The sequence below is a fragment of the Polypterus senegalus genome, chromosome 10 (genome assembly GCF_016835505.1).
Source record: "Polypterus senegalus isolate Bchr_013 chromosome 10, ASM1683550v1, whole genome shotgun sequence".
NCBI lineage: Eukaryota > Metazoa > Chordata > Cladistia > Polypteriformes > Polypteridae > Polypterus > Polypterus senegalus.
This window is the reverse complement of record NC_053163.1, coordinates 123,112,535-123,134,929: the sequence shown is the minus strand read 5'-3', so window position 1 is coordinate 123,134,929 and position 22,395 is coordinate 123,112,535. Positions and strand designations below refer to the sequence as shown.

General features: G+C 41.5%; 1 pseudogene; it reads left to right on the top strand.

Moving 5' to 3' along the window:
* Positions 1-14,428: 14,428 nt before the first annotated feature.
* LOC120538228 lies at positions 14,429-15,076 on the top strand (annotated as a pseudogene).
* Positions 15,077-22,395: the final 7,319 nt, after the last annotated feature.

Genomic DNA, 22,395 nt, shown 5'->3' with positions numbered 1-22,395 from the left:
TGCTTTGCAGGATGAAGAAAGAGAAGAAAGACATATTATAAAAAATCAGGCTATACTAATTAACATAGAATAAAAGTAAGTAAGGCCCGATGGCCAGGGAGGACAGAAAAAAAAAAAACTCCAGACAGCTGGAGAAAAAAAAAAAAACAAAATCTGCAGGGGTTCCAGGCCACGAGACCGCCCAGCCCCCTCTAGTGATTCTACCTAACATAACTGATTATAATCAGTCCTCAAAGAGTGTCTGATATAAAGAGAACATGCCGGAGAGCAGAGTGTAAATGGAGAAAAACTAAACTGAGATACTGAGGGGTAAAATAACAGACTACAACAAAATAGTCCATCTTGAGAGGCACTGCTGTTTCTGTAGAATTATAAATAACAATTGATCGTCTGCTTAATGGAAACCTGCTCCAGAGCACTCTGGACCTTAGTTTGGGCCAAAGGTCAGTCTTCCCACAGGAGAATGACCCTAAATGCAAATCAAAGATAATACAGGAGTAGCCTAGGGACAACTCTGAGAATGTGCTTGAGTTGCTTCGCTACAGCCCAGGCTTGAACCCAATTGAACATCTCTGGAGAAGCCTGAAAATAGTAGTCACCTAACAATCTCCATCTGACCTGATAGAGCTTGAAAGGATCTGCGGAGAAGAATGGCAGAAAATCTCCAAATCATGAAGTGCAAAGCTTGTAGCTTCATACCCAAGAAGACTCCAGGCTGGAATCACTGCCAAAGGTACTTTAACTAAGTACCAAGTACAAGGTATAAATACTTGTGTCCATGTGATATTTCAGTGTTTTTTTCTTTTAATAAATTTGCATATATTTCTGAACTCTTGTTTTCACTTTGTCATTAGATAGATAGATAGATAGATAGATAGATAGATAGATAGATAGATAGATAGATAGATAGATAGATAGATAGATAGAATTGAGGAGTCACATAGTGTGAGGGAGGAACGATCTCCTCAGTCTGTCAGTGGAGCAGGATAGTGACAGCAGTCTGTCGCTGAAGCTGCTCCTCTGTCCGGAGATGATACTGTTCAGTGGATGCAGTGGATTCTCCATGATTGACAGGAGCCTGCTCAGTGCCCGTCGCTCTGCCACGAATGTCAAACTGTCCAGCTCTGTGCCTACAATAGAGCCTGCCTTCCTCACCAGTTTGTCCAGGCGTGAGGTGTCCCTCTTCTTCATGCTGCCCCCTCAGCACACCACCGCATAGAAGTGGGCACTCGCCACAACCGTCTGATAGAACCTCTGCAGCATCTTATTGCAGACGTTGAAAGATGCCAGCCTTCTAAGGAAGTATAGTCGGCTATGTCCTCTCTTGCAGAGAGCATCAGTATTGGCAGTCCAGTCCAATTTATCATCCAGCTGCACTCCCAGGTATTTATAGGTCTGCACCCTCTGCACAGTCACCTCTGATAATCACGGGGTCCATGAGGGGCATGGGGCCTCATGTATAAACGGTGCATACACACAGAAATGTTGCGTAAGAACTTTTCCACGTTATAAGCACAATTACCTCACTGTAAACTTGCACTACAGTTATAATATTACACAACCTGTGCCCCTTTATAAAGCGCGTATTTACATATGATGAAATGCAGCAAAATATGTTTATTATATTATACAGATAAAACTTTAACTTCATTTAAATAATCTATATTCTTCACTGGGACTGGCATGAAGGATAGAGTAATTAAACATGTACTACGAAGATATTTCAATGTTCCTTAAACGTTTTAAAGAATCGGCGCTCTAAGCTTACAGATGGCTTAATGTCTATTACAGAGCTGATTGTGTGGCGATCGGTTACTTGGAGAAAAAAAAGCAAGGACTGCAGGGGTGGCCACGCCAATATATATTGAATATAAAACAGAAAGAGAAAATAACGACACAGCTAACGCAGTGCCAAATTTCAGCAAAAGTTAAACGCTTGTGTCATGAGCACGAGGCAGCTATGCAGTGTCCGCAACTGACATGGCCATCCGCCGTGCATAAGATACCATATTGACACTGGCGGGAGAAGGGGGCACCGATTCTTTCTCTGCCCAGGGCCGCCACAAGCCTAGAGCCACCCTTGAGTACTGCTGCAATAAATTATTTCATCGAAGGTCGCACACAATCACTGCACCGTGAAACCCATGTTTAATAACGTGCTTTAACTATCATCATGAAAATGATATCACGTATACATCTCAGTATTTTAGTTATTCAGAGAGCTGTAATATCACAAATGTAATGGATTCTGTGTCCAGTTGGAGGAAGAGAGCCAGTTTAAAAAGCAAGTAGTGATTCACACACATAGGCACATAGAAGATCAAATACAAAACAAAGCATTTAACGTGCTATACTTTAATTACGATGTGATATGAGAAACTGGTTAATTAAACGATTTTAAGATGAAGTTTATGATGTTCTACTTTAATGACAAAATAAACTACATGATTAAAGTGGAAATTTCGAGATTGAAGTTGACATTTCGTGCTTTTTCCCCACCGTGTGCCTTTTTTTTCTCTGTACCCTAATAAGCTTTCATATGACACGGCAACTTTGATACGTGACTTCTTTTTTATTTCTGGCACTGTGCGATTTTGTGAACGTGAGCTTTCAAGTTTCTCCAACACGTTATGTCACTCGATCAACTTCCTTTTGTTGATTATACCACGGTTTATTTGAACAAATAGTATGTTTTTCCTTTGCCTCCACTTGGTATTCGCTGAAATTCTTATATTTTCCCTGTGCTTTTCCCATTGTCTTTTCACAGAAGGCTGAGCTTAAGGGCGATTTATATTGATTTGCATATTCAAAGAGGCGTAATACTGGGAGGATTTGGGGCGTTACATAATGCGCGTGCACGAGCGTTAGTTTTCACACTGACCGGGATTTATGTAGCGGAAGAACGTGGAAGTTGGAGTACGCGCAGATTCCTGCATCTGGATTTTTCTGTGCATAAGCACATTTCAGCTTTTGTGCTTACGCCATGTTATAGTGCGAGTTCTACGCACGGCGTTATACATGAGGCCCCTGGTCCTCCTAAAATCCACCACCAGCTCCTTGGTTTTGCTGGTGTACAGTTGTAGGTGGTTTGAGTCGCACCATTTAACAAAGTCCTTTATTAGGTTTCTATACTCCTCCTCTTGCCCACTCCTGATGCAGCCCACGATAGCAGTGTTGTCAGCCATATTTTGCATGTGGCAGGATTCCGAGTTGTATTGGAAGTCCGATGTATGTAGGCTGAACAGGACCGGAGAAAGCACAGTCCCCTGCGGTGTCCTGTGCTGCCGACCACAATGTCAGTCCTGCAGTTCACGAGACGCATATACTGAGGTCTGTCGGTAACATAGTCCATGATCCATGCCACCAGGTATGAATCTACTCCAATCTCTGTCAGCTTGTCCCTAGGGAGCAGAGGTTGGATGGTGTTGAAGGTTCTAGAGAGGTTCAGAAACATAATTCTTACAGCACCACTGCTTATGTCCAACTAGGAGAGGGATCTGTGTAGCATATAGATGATGGCATCCTCCGCTCCCACTTTCTCCTGGTATGCGAAATGCAGAGGGTTGAGTGTATGGTAGACCTGTGGCCTCAGATAGTGAAGCAGCAGACGCTCCATGGTCTTCATCACATGTGACTTCAGAGCGAGAGGCCAGAAGTCATTCAGCTCACCAGGATGTGATACCTTTGGGACTGGGGTGATGCAAGATGTTTTCCAAAGTCTCAGGACTCTCCCCTGTCCCAAGCTCAGGTTGAAGATGCGCTGTAGAGGACTCCCCAGCTCCAATGCACAAGCCTTCAACAGTCATGGCAATACTCCATTTGGACCCACTGCTTTGCTGGAACAAAGTCTCCTCAGCTCTCTGCTTACCTGGGTCGCTGTAATTGCGGTTGGGGGGAAACTCTCTCCTATGTTGGTATCAGCAGAAGGATGACTGGAGGGTGCAGTACTACGAGGTGAGAGTGGGTTAGGGTGGTCAAACCTGTTAAAGAAGTTGTTCATCAGGTTTGCTCTCTTCACGTCTCTCTCGATGGTGGCACCCAGCTTCGAGCTGCAGCCAGTAATGATCTTCATCCCATCCCACACTTCCTTCATGCTGTTATTCTGCAACTTCTGCTCCAGCTTTCTCCTGTACTGCTCCTTCGCCGCCCTGAGGTGGACTCGGAGTTCCTTCTGCACGCTCTTGAGCTCATGCTGATCACCCCCTTTAAAAGCCCTTTTCTTCTGGTTCAAAAGGCCCTTGATGTCATTTGTAATCCATGGCTTGTTGTTAGCATAGCAGCGTACTGTTCTTACTGGAACTACAATGTCCATACAGAAGTTGATGTAGTCAGTAGTGCAGTCAACAACCTATATCACTATATGATCCCTGCAGGATATCCCAGTCCGTAGTTCCAAAGCAGTCTCTCAGAGCCTGCTCTGCCTCAGGGGACCACTTCCTGAATGAGCATGTGGTTGTAGGTAGCTCCCTCACTCTTGGTTTGTAGTGAGGCTGAAGCAGAACCAGGTTATGGTCTGCTTTCCCAAGCACAGGCAGCAGGGTGGTGCTGTATGCGTCTTTAACATTTTCATACAATAGGTCAATAGTCCTATTTACCGAGGTGTTACAATCCATATACTGGGAGAAGGCAGGTAATGTTTTGTCCAGCGTCACATGGTTAAAGTCTCCAGAGATTAGCACAAGCGCCTCGGGGTGCTGTGTTTGCAGTTTAGCAACAGCGGCGTAGATGATGTCACCCGCTATCTCCATGTCTGCCCAAGGAGGGATGTCAACAATAACAGTGACGTGTCCAAACTCTCTGGGCAAGTAGTAGGGACACAGACTTACGGCCAACAGTTCGATGTCCCTGCAGCAAGTGGCGATTTTGATGTTTACATGTCACATAGAGAGCGAGTCCTCCTCCTTTCCACTTCCCGCAGGTATTTGCGTCTCAGTCCACTCTAACTGTTCTAAACCCGGGTAGCTCCACGTTAGCATCTGGGATGCTAGTCATTAGCCATGTTTCACAAAAACACAACAAAATGCATTCTCTGTAGATCCTGACATTTTTCAGCAGTGCAGCCAGTTCATCGATCTTATTTGGTAGTGAATTCACATTTCCCAGGATCACAGAAGGCACTGAAGGCTTGTATCGGCACTTCCTCGCTAGCCGCTTAGCCTTTAGCTTAGCTCTGCTGCTACGATACCACCTTCTTACCTCGTCAGGTAAATAGGGAACCACACTGGCACAGGCCTTTGCTCTCAGCGCTAGAAGTTGACTACCTGAATAGATGAGTCTCGGTGTGTAAAAATCCATGTCCAAGTAGTAAAAAGTGTGCAGGAAACGAATCCACATAAAGGAATGTGGTAGGAGTGAGGTTAGAGACATAGAGAAAAAGGTAGAAGGATAAAGAAGATAAAGTCGTATACGGACCTGCTGAAAAGGCTGCCTGCCACTCACGGCGGTGCCTAACTGTTATGCATTATTAATTACACATGTTATTAATTTGGTTTCCTTCATAAAATCTGTCCTGGCTTTTTCTGAACCTGTTACACCTGTACAGGTTATTCTGGCAGGTTAAGGCACAAGAAAAGCACCAATCCATCTCAGAGCACAGTCATAAAAACACCAGTCAAATTCAGAGAGTCATTTAACTTAATATTGATGTCTTTGGGACCTGTGAGGAAAACTGGACTAGCTCCAAACCAACAAGGTCAAAATACAGACTACATAGAGTCCCCTAGCCAGGATGTGAACCGATTCCCCTGATTGGTGAGGCTGCAGCACTAACTGCTGAACCACCATGTCACCCAAAACAAAGCAGTAATAAAGTGTAGTGACATTCAGGAAATCACTTCAGGAAACCAAAACATTTCCTTTCTAGGTTGTTGTGATGAACAATAAGATGAAATCATCCTTTGATGCTCCACAAAATAAAGAGTGAGCTTTATTTCATTTTATTTTGATAAGTACTTCTTTGAAAGGAAATTGCTCACAATTATTGCTTTCTCTAATGTGTTTAATTGCGACTCTGGCTTGGCCACGCTGCTGCCTCACAGCTTTATGACTCTGGGCCGCCACACAATCTTTGTCCCCGTGTTGTGTGAGGGTTTCTCCTTTGAGAAACGTCTTAGAGAAGCACCTGTTAAATTAAATGCTGACTCCACATTGTAAAGTATAAATGCGTGTGGCAAATGTATGTGTATGCCCTAATGAGGTTAGGTTAGGATCCCATCCAGGGTTAGTATGCCCAGTGCTGTTTAGGATCGATGCTACTTCTCTGCAACCATTGAGCGAAAATGGATGGACAAAAGGATGTCAATTTGAGGTTTTCCATCCATCCACCCATTAATTATTGTAATTATTATTGGTTTAACCATCATTTCCCAGGTTTATCCAGGTTAGCCAATTGCTCACCAAATCCTTTCCTCCACTGCCCAGCAGTCCTGGTTTACCTGGTTAATTCAAGTGATAATGGAGGCTTTGTTAAAACATTTTTAAAACAACCACAGAGTTATATCAAACCTACTAAACCTACCTGCATTTCTAACAATATCAGTTTTTTTCCCTGCAGCTGTCATTCTTTGGAATATAATACCTTATGAAAGATAGTTTGAAGGAATGTCCCCAGTGTGAGATTCATCCTTTAATGTTACAAGCTCAGAATTATGCACTCACACATTGCCTATGGTTTACTGTCATTTGTTCTCATATTTAATTGGATATTCAAATTCAATGGTGTACAGTTGTTTCATGAAATTCGCCTTTGGTGTGTGCTCTGATTGACACCCAGGCAAATGTTTTGTTTTCATAAGTGAGTCTCATTGAATGATAAATGAAAATGTGAATGTGAACTGTGATCTGAATACAAAGACTGGCTGCACAAACAAGCCCTCCAAATAAACAAGGATTTCAAGTCGAAGCAGCAAGGCGACTCTCCCAAGTACTTCTCATATCCAGCATAACACCAAATGGGTAGAGTGGTGGTATCAGTTTAGATTAGGTGTCCTTAATTGCGCTGTACATACTGTACATACTGTACACCAAAGTAGCCTCGAAAACCTTTTATCATAAACAAACAGACAAAATTGTGTTTATAAGGCATATTTACAGTAGTCACAGTTCTGTGTTATTATGTGATTGACTGTACTATGCGGGAGTAGTGGGAAATAAAAACAAGACTACATAAAAAAATATGTGGGTAGTCTTAAAAATATATACAGTCATGTGAAAAAGTTTGAGAACCCCCTCTTAATTCTTTGGATTTTTGTTTATCATTGGCTGAGCTTTCAAAGTAGCAACTTACTTTTAATATATGACATGCCTTATGGAAACACAGTATTTTAGCAGTGACATTAAGTTTATTTGATTATATGCAATATGCATCATAACAAAATTAGACAGATGTATAAATTTGGGCACCCCAACAGAGATATTACATCAATACTTAGTTGCGCCTCCTTTTGCAAATATAACAGCCTCTAGACGCCTCCTATAGTCTTTGACTTTAGCCTACCGACTTTAGCAAGGGCCCCAGTCCCGGAACTAGCCACACAGCCCCACAGCATGATGGAACCTCCACCAAATTTGACAGTAGATAGCAGGTGTTTTTCTTGATATGCGGTGTTCTTCTTCCGCCATGCAAAGCGCTTTCTGTTATGACCAGATAACTCAATTTTTGTCTCATCAGTCCAAAGCACTTTGTTCCAAAATGATTCTGGCTTGTCTCAATGAGTATTTGCATACAACAAGCGACTCTGTTTGTGGTGTGAGTGCAGAAAGGGCTTCCTTCTCATCATCCTGCCATACAAATGTTCTTTGTGCAAATTGTGCTGAATTGTAGAATGATATGCAGATACACCATCTGCAGCAAGATGTTCTTGCAGGTCTTTGGAGGTGATCTGTGGGTTGTCTGTAACCATTCTCACAATCCTGCGCATATGCCGCTCCTGTATTTTTCTTGGCCTGCCAGACCTGCTGGGTTTAACAGCAGCTGTGCCTGTGGCCTTCCATTTCCTGTACAGTTTAAACCTCTGAGATAGCTTTTTGTAGCTTTCCCCTTAACCATGAAACTGAACAATCTTTGTTTTCAGATCTTTTGAGAGTTGCTTTGAGGATCCCATGCTGTCACTCTTCAGAGGAGAGTCAAAGGGAAGCGCAACTTGCAATCGACCATCTTAAATACTTTTTCTCATAATTGGACATACCTGTCCTTGAAGTTCACGAGCTAATCCAACCAATTTGGTGTTGTAAGTAATCAGTATTGAACAGTTACATGCATTCAAATCAGCTAAATTACAAGGGTACCCAAATTTTTGCACGGCCAGTTTTTCACATTTGATTTAATTTCATACAACTAAATACTGCTTCACTGCGGTGGGTTGGCACCCTGCCCGGATTGGTTCCTGCCTTGTGCCCTGTGTTGGCTGGGATTGGCTCCAGCAGACCCCCGTGATCCTGTTTTCGGATTCAGCGGGTTGGAAAATGGATGGATGGATAAATACTGCTTCACTAAAAATCTTTGTTTGGAAAACACCCCAGTACTCAGATGTTCCTAGGAAATGAAAGACATACCACTGTTATCTTTTTTGTTGAAAGTAGAGTAAATTATTATGCAGACTGAGAGGGGTTCCCAAACTTTTTCATATGACTGTACTGTATATATTTTTTTATTTTCTTCTGCCTTTTCCAATCAATGTATGCACATTATAATGTAAATAAAGCAGAGCTCCTTTCATTGAGACCTCCCATGATGGCTTTACTTATCTCCAAATATCATGCATTAAAGGCCAAGCAGGTGGACTTTCAGTGATTTATTTTAATTTATGCACTTTAACTTTTGTCTGAAATTCTACATGATGTTACAATCTTTGATGTCCTGATATTAGATATCAATATGATTTATCTTCGATAGATAGATAGATAGATAGATAGATAGATAGATAGATAGATAGATAGATAGATAGATAGATAGATGTGGATGTTAGAGGTCGCTTTTGCCCCTTCAAACCCAACAGACAGATGCACAGAACACAGGTTAAAAGCATCAAGGAGATATTTAATTATTTTTCTTCTAGAAATAGTGCCTTCAAGCACCCCAGCCACAATAAACAGGTGTCACACATGTGCGATTAGGAAGCAGCTAAAGGGCTTGAGTAATTGTAATGCTACATCAGACCAGGGGGTGGCGAAGTGTGCTGACTGTCTCTCTCAGTTCCTTGCAGACCATTACCAGGAAATCCCGCCAGGTTCCGGAGCCTGTGATGGCGTCAATTCCGGTTCTGGTGCCTCTGATGATGTCACTACCGGTTCTGGTGCATTTGAAGACGTTACTTCTGGTTCCAGCATAAATGACATAATTTCCTCCACCAGCCTTTAAAACTGCTATCTTACCTCCACATATTCAGTTCTGTTTTGGACTCAGTCTTGTAAAAAAATCGATTATTTCAACCTTTTGCAGCCAGGAATATAATATATGTGTGGCTACCCAAAACCTTTTTATCTGTCTGGAGTCGTTTTGTGATGCAGGCAATTCAGCAAACACAATTCTCAATAATAATCACAATTCTCTCTTCCACACCTCCCAGCAAGCTCTATCCTACACCTCCTGATTCAGGCTCACTTGCTGGGTTAACAGCAGTCCTTTTTATAGTCCTTGACCTGGAAGTGCTTCTGACCTTCCATCCATGTGACTTGCCAGCACTTCTGGGTCAGATGGAGGACTTGCTTATTCTTCAGCCCAGATGTACTTTGGGGCTTCCGTACCCGTGACTGTGGGGTACTTCTGGGCTATGCAGACAGTAAAAACTCCCAGGTCATCCTGCAGCATCTCCTGGTGGCACCCACCGTACCCTCCAGGGCTGTGAAGCCGAACTCTAGATCCCATGGTGTCCAGCAGGAATCCGGGACACCACTATGCTGCAGGGGTCTCCATCTAGCGTCTTGGGGGAAGCAGTGTCCCAAAGTAGCTGCCTTCCCCCATCCTTCCATTCATAGGGTGTCCTGGCCGGATTAGACAGATAGATAGATAGATAGATAGATAGATAGATAGATAGATAGATAGATAGATAGATAGATAGATAGATAGATAGATAGATAGATAGATAGATAGATAGATAGATAGATAGATAGATAGATAAGCCACAATTACTTAATATTTAAGAGGAACTTTAGGTTTCCTGCATGATTCCTTACTTATAACGCAAAGGAGAATAACCAGTTAAAGATATAATGTAGAGAGTTTTGGTGATAATATAATCTATACTAATAAAAGGCAAAGCCCTCACTCACTCACTCACTGACTGACTCACTAACTCATCACTAATTCTTCAACTTCCCGTATAGGTAGAAGGCTGAAATTTGGCAGGCTCATTCCTTACAGCTCACTTACAAAAGTAGGGCAGGTTTAATTTTGAAATTCTACGCATAATGGTCATAACTGGAACCTACTTTCATATACTGTATACGGCCATAGCGGGCAGCTCGGTCGCCGTGTGAGGCGGTTGCGTCTTACATCATGCACTTTAAAACACTGCTGAAAACACATTACTTTAACATGGCCTTTTTATAACTTCATTTTAATCTTAATTTAACTTAATCCTGATACTCTATATGTTCAGTCTCCTCAAAATAACTATTCATGGTGGCTCTAAAATCGGTACTGACCCCTACTCTCTTTTCTGTTTCTTTTTCCGGTTTCTTTGTGGTGGTGGCCTGCAGCCACCTCCACCTACTCAAAGCTTCATGATGCTCCAACAATGATGGATGGATTAAAAGGCAGAAGTCTACGTGACCATCATCATCATCAAGCCCTTCCGTGAGAACCCTAAATCCAAAGAGGACTGTTTCATTTATGTTAGGTAGAATGCCCAGAGGGGACTGGGCGGTCTCATGGTCTGGAATCCCTACAGATTTTATTTTTTCTCCAGCCGTCTGGAGTTTTTTGTTTTTCTGTCCCCCCTGGCCATTGAACCTTACTCTTATTCAATGTTAATGTTGATTTATTTTGTTTTATAATTGTGTCTTTCATTTTTCTATTCTTTAATATGTAAAGCACTTTGAGCTACTGTTTGTATGAAAATGTGCTATATAAATAAATGTTGTTGTTGTTGTTATCATGCCTCCCATGTAATTGAGTGCCTGCCCATATAAGGTAAATATTCGTGGGTGAAGGACTGTGCTTAGCATATTCATAAGTGAGGCTGCTGCGCAACTCAGCACGCCTCCCATGTAATTGACTGCCTGCCCATATAAGGCCATTCTTCACTGCGGTGTGTTCATTCCTTTCCTTGCTTCGCCAAGGAACCAGCCTTTTTATTTAATCCACAGGTTCTTAGCTGTTTTATTGTTCATTTATTACGATTGTTACTGTTATTGTGTAGGTTTTATTTAATCCACGGGTTCTCTGCTGTTTTATTGTTGATTTGTTACGATTGTTATAGTTATTGTGTAGGTATTTTACGCTTAGTTTACTGTTCAGGTACCCATTTCCTTTATTTAATCCGCGGGTTTTCTGCTGTTGTTTTCTTTGTTTATTATGATTATAGCTATTTGATTAGCTTTCTTTGCCTGACTACCTGCCCATATAAGGCACTCTGCAGTTTTTTTGTGAAGCAGCCTTTACACAGCTTCTTCGCTGTGTTATAAACGAACGCCATATAAGTCTGTCCTTTCTCCTTGCTTCGCGGTTCTCTACTGTTTTATTGTTCGTTTATTACGATTGTTATAGTTATTGTGTAGCTATTTTAGACTTAGTTTACTGTTCAGATACCTATTTCCTTTATTTAATCCGCGGGCTCTCCGCTATTTTTTTGTTCTTTTATTATGATTAGAGTTATTTATTCATTCCCTTCTTTGGCTGACTGCCTGCCCATATAAGGCGCTCCACTGTTTTTTTGTCAGGCAGCCTTTTCACAGCTTCTCCGGTGTTTTATTCTCCTTGCTTCGCGGTTCTCTACTGTTTTATTGTTCATTTATTACGATTCTTATAGTTATTGTGTAGCTATTTTTGACTCAGTTTACTGTTCAGGTACCCATTTTCTTTATTTAATCCGCGGGTTCTCCACTATTTTTTTGTTCCTTTATTACGATTATATATAAAGCGCTCCGCTGTTTTTTTGTGAGCAGCCTTTACACAGCTTCTCCATTGTTTTATAAACAAACGCCATATAAGGCCGTCGTTTAACCTTGCTACCCCAAGTAAGCAGCCTTTTTATTTAATCACGGGTTCTCCGCTGTTTTATTGTTCGTTTATTATGATTGTTGTAGTTATTGTGTAGGTATTTTATACTTTGTTTACTGATCAAGTACCCATTCCCTTTATTCTTCCAACTGTACCCCTATTAACATGTCTATCGAGGTGATCACCATCAATCAAAGAACTATCACTTACAGAGTGGTGTCCATGCTCGGAGATGGTGCCTGCCTTTTCCATTCTGTTTCACATATTGCACGGACATATCAGGCCCACTTTTGATATCCGCAGGGACATTGTGTCTTATGTATTAAATGACTGGGACAGGTTCAAAGTGTGGACTGATGATGGTACAGGAGATAATTATAGTACACAGGAGCACTATAAGACTGAAATGCTTAAGCCCTTCACGTATGGTTCTGCATGTGAGTTGATGGCTGACGCTGAATTGTTTGGTTGTCGCTGTCAAGTGTACCGAAATTTGCCAAATATTTTACACCTTTCGACAACCGCCAATGCCTCTTAAACATCTTAGATTCACAGGTGACAATTTGAGTACTGGACACTTTGATGTTTATGAATATTTCAACTCTCAAAATCTGGATGCGAAGTTATTGATGAAGCCGGTTGTATGCTTACATCGATTGACACATACCGAATGTCAGTTCAAGACAAATCCAGCTGGTTATGACAGCAGCAATCCAAGCTGTGAGAACACAGTAAAAAGGAGGCGTATCAGACGTCATGGTAGATTTTCTGATGCAGCTAGATGGAATCAACTTCGTAAAGCTGCCGCCAAATACTCGCAGAAAAATCCACAAGTTAATAGGGACGCTGTCGCTAAATACTCGCAAGGAAATCCACAAGTTCATAGGGACGCTGTCGCTAAATACTCGCAAGCACATCCACAAGTTCATAGGGACGCTGTCGCTAAATACTCGCAAGCACATCCACAAGTTCATAGGGAAATACTCGCAAGCACATCCACAAGTTAATAGGGACGCTGTCGCTAAATACGCACAAGCAAATCCACAAGTTAATAGAGCTTCTGTTTCTAGATACGATCCCAATAATGAAAAGCAGCTCATACGAAAACAACAGGTTTGGCTCAAAAAAGCCAACTGTGGATTTGCGTATGACCCAAACATACATTATGAGTCTGACAAAACAGTACACATTGGATCCATGGATGTTCACTGTGACTATTGTCAAGCTCAGAAGTGGAAATGCGAGTCTCCTGGTTTGTGCTGTAACGGTGGTAAAGTCTCTCTCACTCCTTTATGTAAGCTTCCTGACCTTCTTGAGGGCCTGTTAAATGGCGAACATCCTCAAAGTGAGCATTTCTTGAACAACATTCGAAACTACAACAGCACATTTCAAATGACGTCATTTGGTGCTCACCAAATCGTTGAGGGAAATTTTATGCCTTCATTTAAAGTTCAGGGACAAGTGTATCACTTGATTGGCAGTCTTTTACCTATGCCAAGTGAGGAACACAAATTTTTGCTAATTTATTTCGTCGGGGACGATGAAAAGGAAGCACAAATCCGCTGTGCTAATTTTTCTGGACTTAACATGCCCCTGGTCAAGCAATTACAAAAAATGCTCCATGACTGTAACACTTACATCCAGGACTTTCACTCCACAATAGACAGTATTTCAGATGATGAGAAAGACTTCAAAGTTGTCATTCACGCAAACAAAAACCATTACATGCACACAAAGGCAGATTTAATAAACCCACAGTTCATCAGGTTGGTGTTGTGATCATTGGGCAAACGTTCAACAATAGAGATATTGTCTTGAAAACCAGAGACAATAAACTGCAACGCATTAAGGAAACCCACAGATCCTATGATGCACTTCAATATCCTCTCATGTTCTGCTATGGTGAAGACGGCTATTCTGTGTCTATACCTCAAGTTCATGCTGCCAGTAAGTTACCTATGAACAAAACCGTCTCTGCAGCAAACTTCTATTCATACCGGCTTATGATCAGACAACATCATGATAATAATATCCTTTTCTTCCAAACTTTATTAAATCAGTTTTTAGTTGATATGTACGCAAAAATTGAATCCGAAAGACTAAATTATATCAGACTAAATCAAAAAACTACGTGCTGAAAATTACGTTCACTTAAAAGATGCTATTGACAAAAACGACACTGATTTAACAGAACTTGGTCAAGCTGTGATATTACCATTTTCCTTCACTGAAGGACCTCACTATATGCACGAGCGTACACAAGACGCAATGACATATGTACGTCGTTATGGCTGCCCTGACTTATTCATCACATTTACTTGCAATCCTAAATGGCCTGACATCACTGAAATTCTCCTTCCACGTCAAAAACCTCACGATCGCCACGACCTTATCAGTCGTGTATTTCATCTCAAGATTCGCAAAATGATAGACTTGCTCACGAAGAGTAACATTTTCGGCTGTACAAATTGCTACATGTACACCATAGAGTGGCAAAAGCGAGGTATTCCCCATGCACACATTCTATTATGGCTAAAGGATAGGATTAAACCAGCTCTCATCGATCACGTCATCCATGCGTAAATTCCTGATCCACAGACTGACCCTGCCCTACACAAAATAGTAAAATCCAACATGATTCACGGCCCATGTGGACCTCATAATATCAACTCACCCTGCATGATCAACAGAATATGCACTAAGAAGTACCCGCATCCGTTCATCTCAGAAACTCAGACCAGAGAAGATGGTTACCCTCAGTACTGCTGGCGCGCACCTGCTGATGGAGGTCATACAATTAACATCAAAGGAGTAGATATCGACAACAGATGGGTGGTCCCTTATAGTCCTGTGCTATCCCGCTTCTTCAATGCTCACATCAATGTCGAATTTTGCAATTCAGTAAAATCGATCAAATACATCTGCAAGTATGTTAACAAGAAAGTGACCAGGCAGTATTTACAATACAAAATCAAAATGACGAGTATCTCGATCTGAAGCTGGTCGTTACATTAGTAGCTCTGAAGCAGCCTGGCGCATTTTCTGTTTTCCCATTCACGAGCGTTTCCCTCCGGTCGTTCATCTTGCTGTGCATCTTGAGAATGGTCAAAGAATTTATTTCACAGAAGGCAATGTTGCCGATAAAGTACACAATCCACCACAAACAACCCTATTAGCGTTCTTTGACCTTTGCAAACACGATGATTTTGCTAAACAACTTCATTATAATGAAATTCCATCATATTATGTGTGGGCAAACAACATGTTTCGTCGAAGAAAACAGGGCAACCCTGTACCAGGATATTCGGGAGTAAAAAAGGATAATGTACTGGGACGGGTCTACACTGTACACCTGAATAACTCTGAATGCTACCATCTTCGACTCTGCTCAATAAAATCACAGGTCCCACATCTTTCACATCTCTCAGAACAGTTGATGGTGTCCTACATCCAACCTATAAGTCAGCCTGCAGGGCACTCGGTTTATTACATGACGATATCAACTGGGACGAGACTCTACAGGAAGCTGCTCTTTCTCACTCACCTCAAATGATCCGTGAACTGTTTGCTGTCATGTTAGTATTCTGCCAGATGGAAAACCCCTTAAACCTATGGGAAAAACATAAAGACAGCATAGCAGAAGATGTTAGGAGACAGACTGAAAGAGATCATATACGAACAGAAGTCTACCAGTATGTCTATCTATAACAAGTGTCTACACTTGCTTGAAAACTACGTGATTGCTATTGGAGGTCAATCTCTTCATCATTACGGTTTGCCTTCACCTTTAACAGAACTGGCACAACTTACGTCAAATCCCGAGTACTTGAAAGAGACATCTTACAACACTTCGCAATTGGCCAATATAGTCACAAATAACGAGCGGTTGCTAAATAGTGACCAAAAGTCAGTTTATGAGCAAATCATGAGCAGCATTGCGTCAGCCACTGGTACGGTGTTTTTCCTTGATGCTCCAGGAGGAACTGGTAAGACATTCCTAATAAATCTTCTCCTTGCAAAAATCCCAGCAAAATGTAACATTGCCATAGCTGTGGCTTCTTCTGGCATTGCTGCAACTCTTCTAGAGGGTGGCAGAACTGCGCATTCAGCTTTCAAGCTGCCTCTGAACCTCAACCATACTGAATCCCCCATGTGTAACATATCAAAGCAGAGCAACATGGCTGAAGTGCTGCGACATTGTCAGCTTATTGTCTGGGATGAATGCACTATGGCACACAGAGCAGGTATTGAGGCTTTAGACAGGACCCTCCAAGACATCCGAAACACCAACAAACTTATGGGAGGCTTGACAGTGTTGCTGGCTGGAGACTTCCGCCAAACCCTACCAGTCGTGCCCAGAGGAACACACGCTGATGAAGTTCAAGCATCTCTAAAATCTTCATACCTCTGGCCACAAATCAATGTTGTTACTTTAAAAATAAACATGAGAGTTCATTTGAAAGGCGACAAAAAAGCCGAGGAGTTCTCTGCTCTTCTGATGAGTATAGGTGATGGCACCTTCATACAAGAAAATTGTAAAATAATTATGCGTACAAATCTCTGTCTCATCGTGAATACCTTACAACACCTTCTTCAAAATGTTTACCCTGATCTACAAAATCTCCACCAAAATGACGTCTCATGGTTAAGAGAGAGAGCTATCCTGACACCAAAAAATGACATGACTACGACTATAAACCACATTTTACTTCAAGAACTACCTTCACAAACAAAAACCTATCAGTCTGTTATTCAGTTGTAGAAGTAGAAAACGCAGTTCATTATCCGGTAGAGTTTCTGAACACTCTAAATCCTCCAGGCACTCCTGAGCATAATCTCATTTTGAAGGTTGGGGCACCAATAATGTTACTGAGAAACTTACAGCCACCGAAACTTTGTAACGGCACCAGACTTCAGGTCACATCTCTACAAAACAACCTAATTGAAGCAACTATTTTTACTGGCAGTTCCTCGGGTGACACAGTTTTTATTCCTTGCATCCCCGTTATACCATCTAATCTCCCATTTCAATTCAAACGCATTAAATTTCCAGTAAGGCTCTGCTTTGCAATGATAATTAATAAATCTCAGGGACAAACACTACAAAAGGTTGGCATTGATTTGAGGCAGCATTGCTTTTCACATGGCCAACTGTATATTGCATGCTCAAGAGTAAGCTCAGCACACAGCTTGGTCATATTACAACTGGAGCGCCAAACTGACAACGTTGTATACATAGAGATCCTTAACAAATAATTTTTTATATCTTTTCCCTCACTTTAAAAATGTTTACTTTTTTCTTAATAAAAATATTCAGGCAGTATTTCGCCGCTGTGAAGTGTGGGTATTTTGCTAGTTTCAGTTATAAAGTGAAAAGCACAAAATACAAAAATACAAAGTTACTGTACTGTATAGAGTTCTACCTTACAGAAGCAGTGTCCCAAAGTAGCTGCCTTCCCCCATCCTTCCATTCTTAGGGTGTCCCGGCCGGTTTGAGCTGCCAGCCGTCCATCACATTAGATAGATAGATAGATAGATAGATAGATAGATAGATAGATAGATAGATAGATAGATAGATAGATACAACTTTCTTATTTGAAGGGTAAATTTAGATATTACAGAAGATCAAGAAATACAGAAATTTTATAACAAATTATGTCAATAACAAACACAGCCACAAGAATTACAAAAAAGAAGAAAAAAAACTGACTTGGTTAATGATAAGAGAACAGTCATAGTGGGACATTATAAGTGTGTATTGACGTATGTATGAAGGAGCTGCAGAAGCTTTTTTTTGCAATCAGTGCTACTGAGTCAGAGATAGATTGTCCAGTATTGTTTATTATTGCCATTAGTTTAATATTTACTCTGTCCTCCTCTACTACAGTATCTCCAATGCGTCGAAAGTGTGTGTGATAACTGAACCTGCCCCTTCTTACATATCTTGTTGCTTCGGTATGCTTCTTTTGAAGTGTTGTTACCAGCCCTGTGCATCACAGAGCATAAAATAACATAGAGCTATAGAACATGTAAAGAATGTCACTGTTCAAATTCCAGAATGCCATATCCAAAAAAACAAAGAATTTGCTCTTCTCTTTTTCATATAGTTTATTTTAGACCAGTCCAGGCTATCATTGATGTGGAATCCAAGTACTTTTAGCAGCACACCAGCTCCACATCACCTCCCTGTATACTGACCAGGCATAAAGCATCTTTCCTGTGACAAAACCGTCAAAAACAGTTCCTTTGTTTCACTGATGTTAATTGCAGGCAATTCTCTTTGCATCAAGTAATAGGACTATTATAAACAACAACAACATTTATTTATATAGCACATTTTCATACAAACAGTAGCTCAAAGTGCTTTACATAATAAAGAATAGAAAAATAAAAGACACAATAAGAAAAACAAAATAAATCAACATTAATTAACATCGAATAAGAGTAAGGTTCAATGGCCAGGGGGGACAGAAAAACAAAAACTCCAGACGGCTGGAGAAAAAATAAAATCTGTAGGGATTCCAGACCATGAGACCGTCCAGTCCCCTCTGGGCATTCTACCTAACATAAATGAAACAGTCCTCTTTGGATTTAGGGTTCTCATGGAAGGGCTTGATGAAGATAGTCACGTAGAGTTCTGCCTTTTAATCCATCCATCATTGTTGGAGCATCATGAAGCTTTGAGTAGGTGGAGGTGGCGCAGGCCACCACCACAAAGAAACCAGAAAAAGAAACAGAAAAGAGAGTAGGGGTCAGTACGGATTTTAGAGCCACCATGAATAGTTATTATGATGAATTGAACATATAGAGTATCAGGATTAAGTTAAATTGAAGTTATAGAAAGGCCATGTTAAAGTAATGTGTTCTCAGCAGTGTTTTAAACTGCTCTACTGTATCAGCCTGGCGAATTCCTATTGGCAAGCTATTCCAGATTTTAGGTGCATAGCAGCAGAAGGCCCCCTCACCACTTCTTTTAAGTTTTGTTCTTGGAATTCTAAGGAGACACTCATTTGAGGATCTGAGGTTACGATTTGGAATATAAGGTGTCAGACATTCCGATATATACGATGGGGCGAGATTATTTAAGGCTTTATAAACCATAAGCAGTATTTTAAAGTCAATCCTGAATGACACAGATAACCAGTGTAGTGACATTAAAACTTATACTCTGTATCACTGCCTTTGTCTGTACATCTTTAACAGCTCAGAATCATTAGAGACAATCTGCAAGTGACATGACCTGGTGTTTGTTATATTTATAGTCTGAGGTGTACAGAGTAAAGAGAGAAGGAGACAGGATTGTTCCTTGTGGTGCTCCACTGTTGTTCACAACTCTTGAGCCTTACAAAGTGTGCTCTGGCATATAGATATTTCATTACACAGGACACCATAGGTTCATCCATCCACATATCCCTGAGCTTACACCTTAAGAGGAATGGGTGGATGGCATTGAAGAAATCAAAAAACACAATCCTCACAGTGCTGTCAGTTTTGTCCAGATGGTAATAAGCCTTGTAGAGCAGATAAATAATTGCATCTTCCACTTCAATCTTAGTCCAGTGGCCAGACTGCATTGGGTCCAAGTAGTCTTTCACAAGAGAACTCTTATAGTACAGGACCGGCCTCCTGAAGTTCTTCATAATATGGGATGTATGTGCCTGTGGTTTGTGGTCATTAGGTGGAGAGAAACCTGCCTTCTTTGGATGTAGAACAATACAGGATGTTTTCCACAGCAGCAGTACTTTCTGGAACCTTAGTGAATAACCAAATAGGTAGCAGAAGATACTACAAATTGTGTAGATGTATTGAAGGTCAGACATGTGAGTACGAATTTCACTGTACTCTGTAATGATAATACTACTGCATAGGAAGGTTAAAAGAAGGAGCAGCTGAACTGATCAAACAGAAAACAATGAATCTTCTAGCCCTTCTGGGCATTCTTATACCAGATAAATCCCACCATACCATTGTAAAAGCATGGCTCTTTTCTCTTATCTTCCATGCCTTCTCCATTTTGTGGCTTTGCTTTCATGTGCCAGTTGACTTTTTGCCTGACTCACATCCTAATTCCAAGTTTACTAGAGATTTGACCAGAAAAAGCATTCAAACACCAGCTTAGAACAACCTTAGAAGTCACCCTCATAATCACTTCTGAGGATAGGGACACACTTTCAGTCTCTTGAGTGGTCCCCTTAGAACTTCCTCTACCAGGCCCCGGTGTACCTCGCTTGTAAGGGTTGTGCAACATAGCTGCCACCTGTCAGGCTGGAGATCTTCAATAGTTACTTTGTCTGTTGGAGTAGAAGTACCCATAATTTTCTCCCTGTTTCCATGTCATGGGAGTACCTGTGTATTATTTGTCAGGATCACATAGAACTCTTTCCTTCCCATGTATCCTCCATCACCTTCCGTAGTAACCATCCCTGTTTGCCCCTTACTTACACAGGACACATATACTGATACTGGGCCAAATGAATGTCTGCTGTTAGCCTAAAATGCACATCTTTGGGTTGTGAATATGAGGATAAAAAGAACTGAATGCAGCTGAAGCATTATGGCGGCATCTGCAGGACAAAGACAGTCACGTAAGTATGATTTCAAGACATCTCTGCTTGATATCAAGATTTTTAGCATCATCTTTTTCATCTTTCGGCTGCTTCTGTTAAGAGTCACCACAGCATATCATCTTTTTCCATATCTTCCTGCCCTCTGCATCTTGCTCTGTTACACCCATCATCTGCATGTCCTTTCTCATCACATCCATAAACCTTCTCTTAGGCCTTCCTCTTTTCTTCTTGCCTGGCAGCTCCATCCTTAACATCCTTCTCCCAATATACCCAGCATCTCTCCTCTGCACATGTCCAAACCAATGCAATCTTGCCTCTCTGACTTTGTCTCCCAACCGTCCAACTTGAGCTGACCCTCTGATGCACTCATTTCTAATCCTGTCCATCCTTGTCACACCCAATGCAAATCTTAACATCTTTAACTCTGCCACCTCCAGCTCTGTCTCCTGCTTTCTGGTCAGTGCCACCGTCTCCAACCCACACAACATAGCTGGTCTCACTACCATCCTGTAGACCTTCCCTTTCACTCTTGCTGGTACCATACATCCATTAATCTTCTGAACTTTCTATTTGCCATTAAATGGTTCCAGGGAGCCTGGGTATATTGCAGCAGCTTAGCATAAAGGTCATAATAGAACATTTCTGTATTGTTGTCATTAGAGAGGCCCATGCTGTCTATATCCCACTGCACATTGAGGAATCTGTGGTGGAATTGGTCAAGAATACCAAATTTCTTGGTCTGCACCTGACAGCTGACCATAACATTTCATAACCAAGAAGGCACAGCAGTGTCTCCACATCCTTCTGTCAACTGAAGAAGGCAAGCCTATCTCCCCCCATTCCACTACATTAGACAGGGGCACAACTGACAGCATGCTAACCAGCTGCATCATCCTCTGGTTTGGAATCTGCAGTATACCTGACCACAAAGTCCTACAGTGTATAATACACACAGCAGAAAAAAAATCATTGAGACCCTCCATTAAAGACACCTTAATTAAGTGCTGCATCCACAAAGCCTACAGTGTTGTGGCCAACCACTCCCACCTTTTTCATGGCCTCTTTGTCCCATTTCCATCTAGCAGAAGGTATTGTAGCACCTGAACTAATCCAGCCTCTACCCCTTGGCTGTCTAGACTCTGAACTCTGTGCTGCCCTCTTGCATTTACCACAATTACATGTATTTAAAATTGTGCTATCACTTGCCTCCATTAGAACATCTACCTTGCAGAAGAATCCCTTGTTCCATCATTGTGGAGTTTGATGCCATACGATTTCAGTGTTTACAGTTTTCCCTCTTACACATCCAGATGTGTGTCTTACTTTAACTGGCTGCACTAAATTAGCTCAGTGGGAGGGTGGGTGTCTGTGAGGGTAGGTGCCGAGACTAACTGGGCTCTTTTCCAGGACTCAATGAGCTTGTCAAATGCAAAAGACAAACTCCTTTTCCAGCAGCCTTTAACTGGATTTGTGAGACTGGTAATGGAGTAATGGGTAGTGTTCTGTCTGGTGGTGTTGTAGTGCAGATTGGTCCACATAATTGGCCATTTACTGCTTTAATGGCCTGGCTGCCTTAAACAACACATTTCATTTGCAGTTCAATTGTGTACAAGACCACTAGTATATTTTCAAATGGCAGGACTGTGCTGGGGGGAACACACAAAGAAA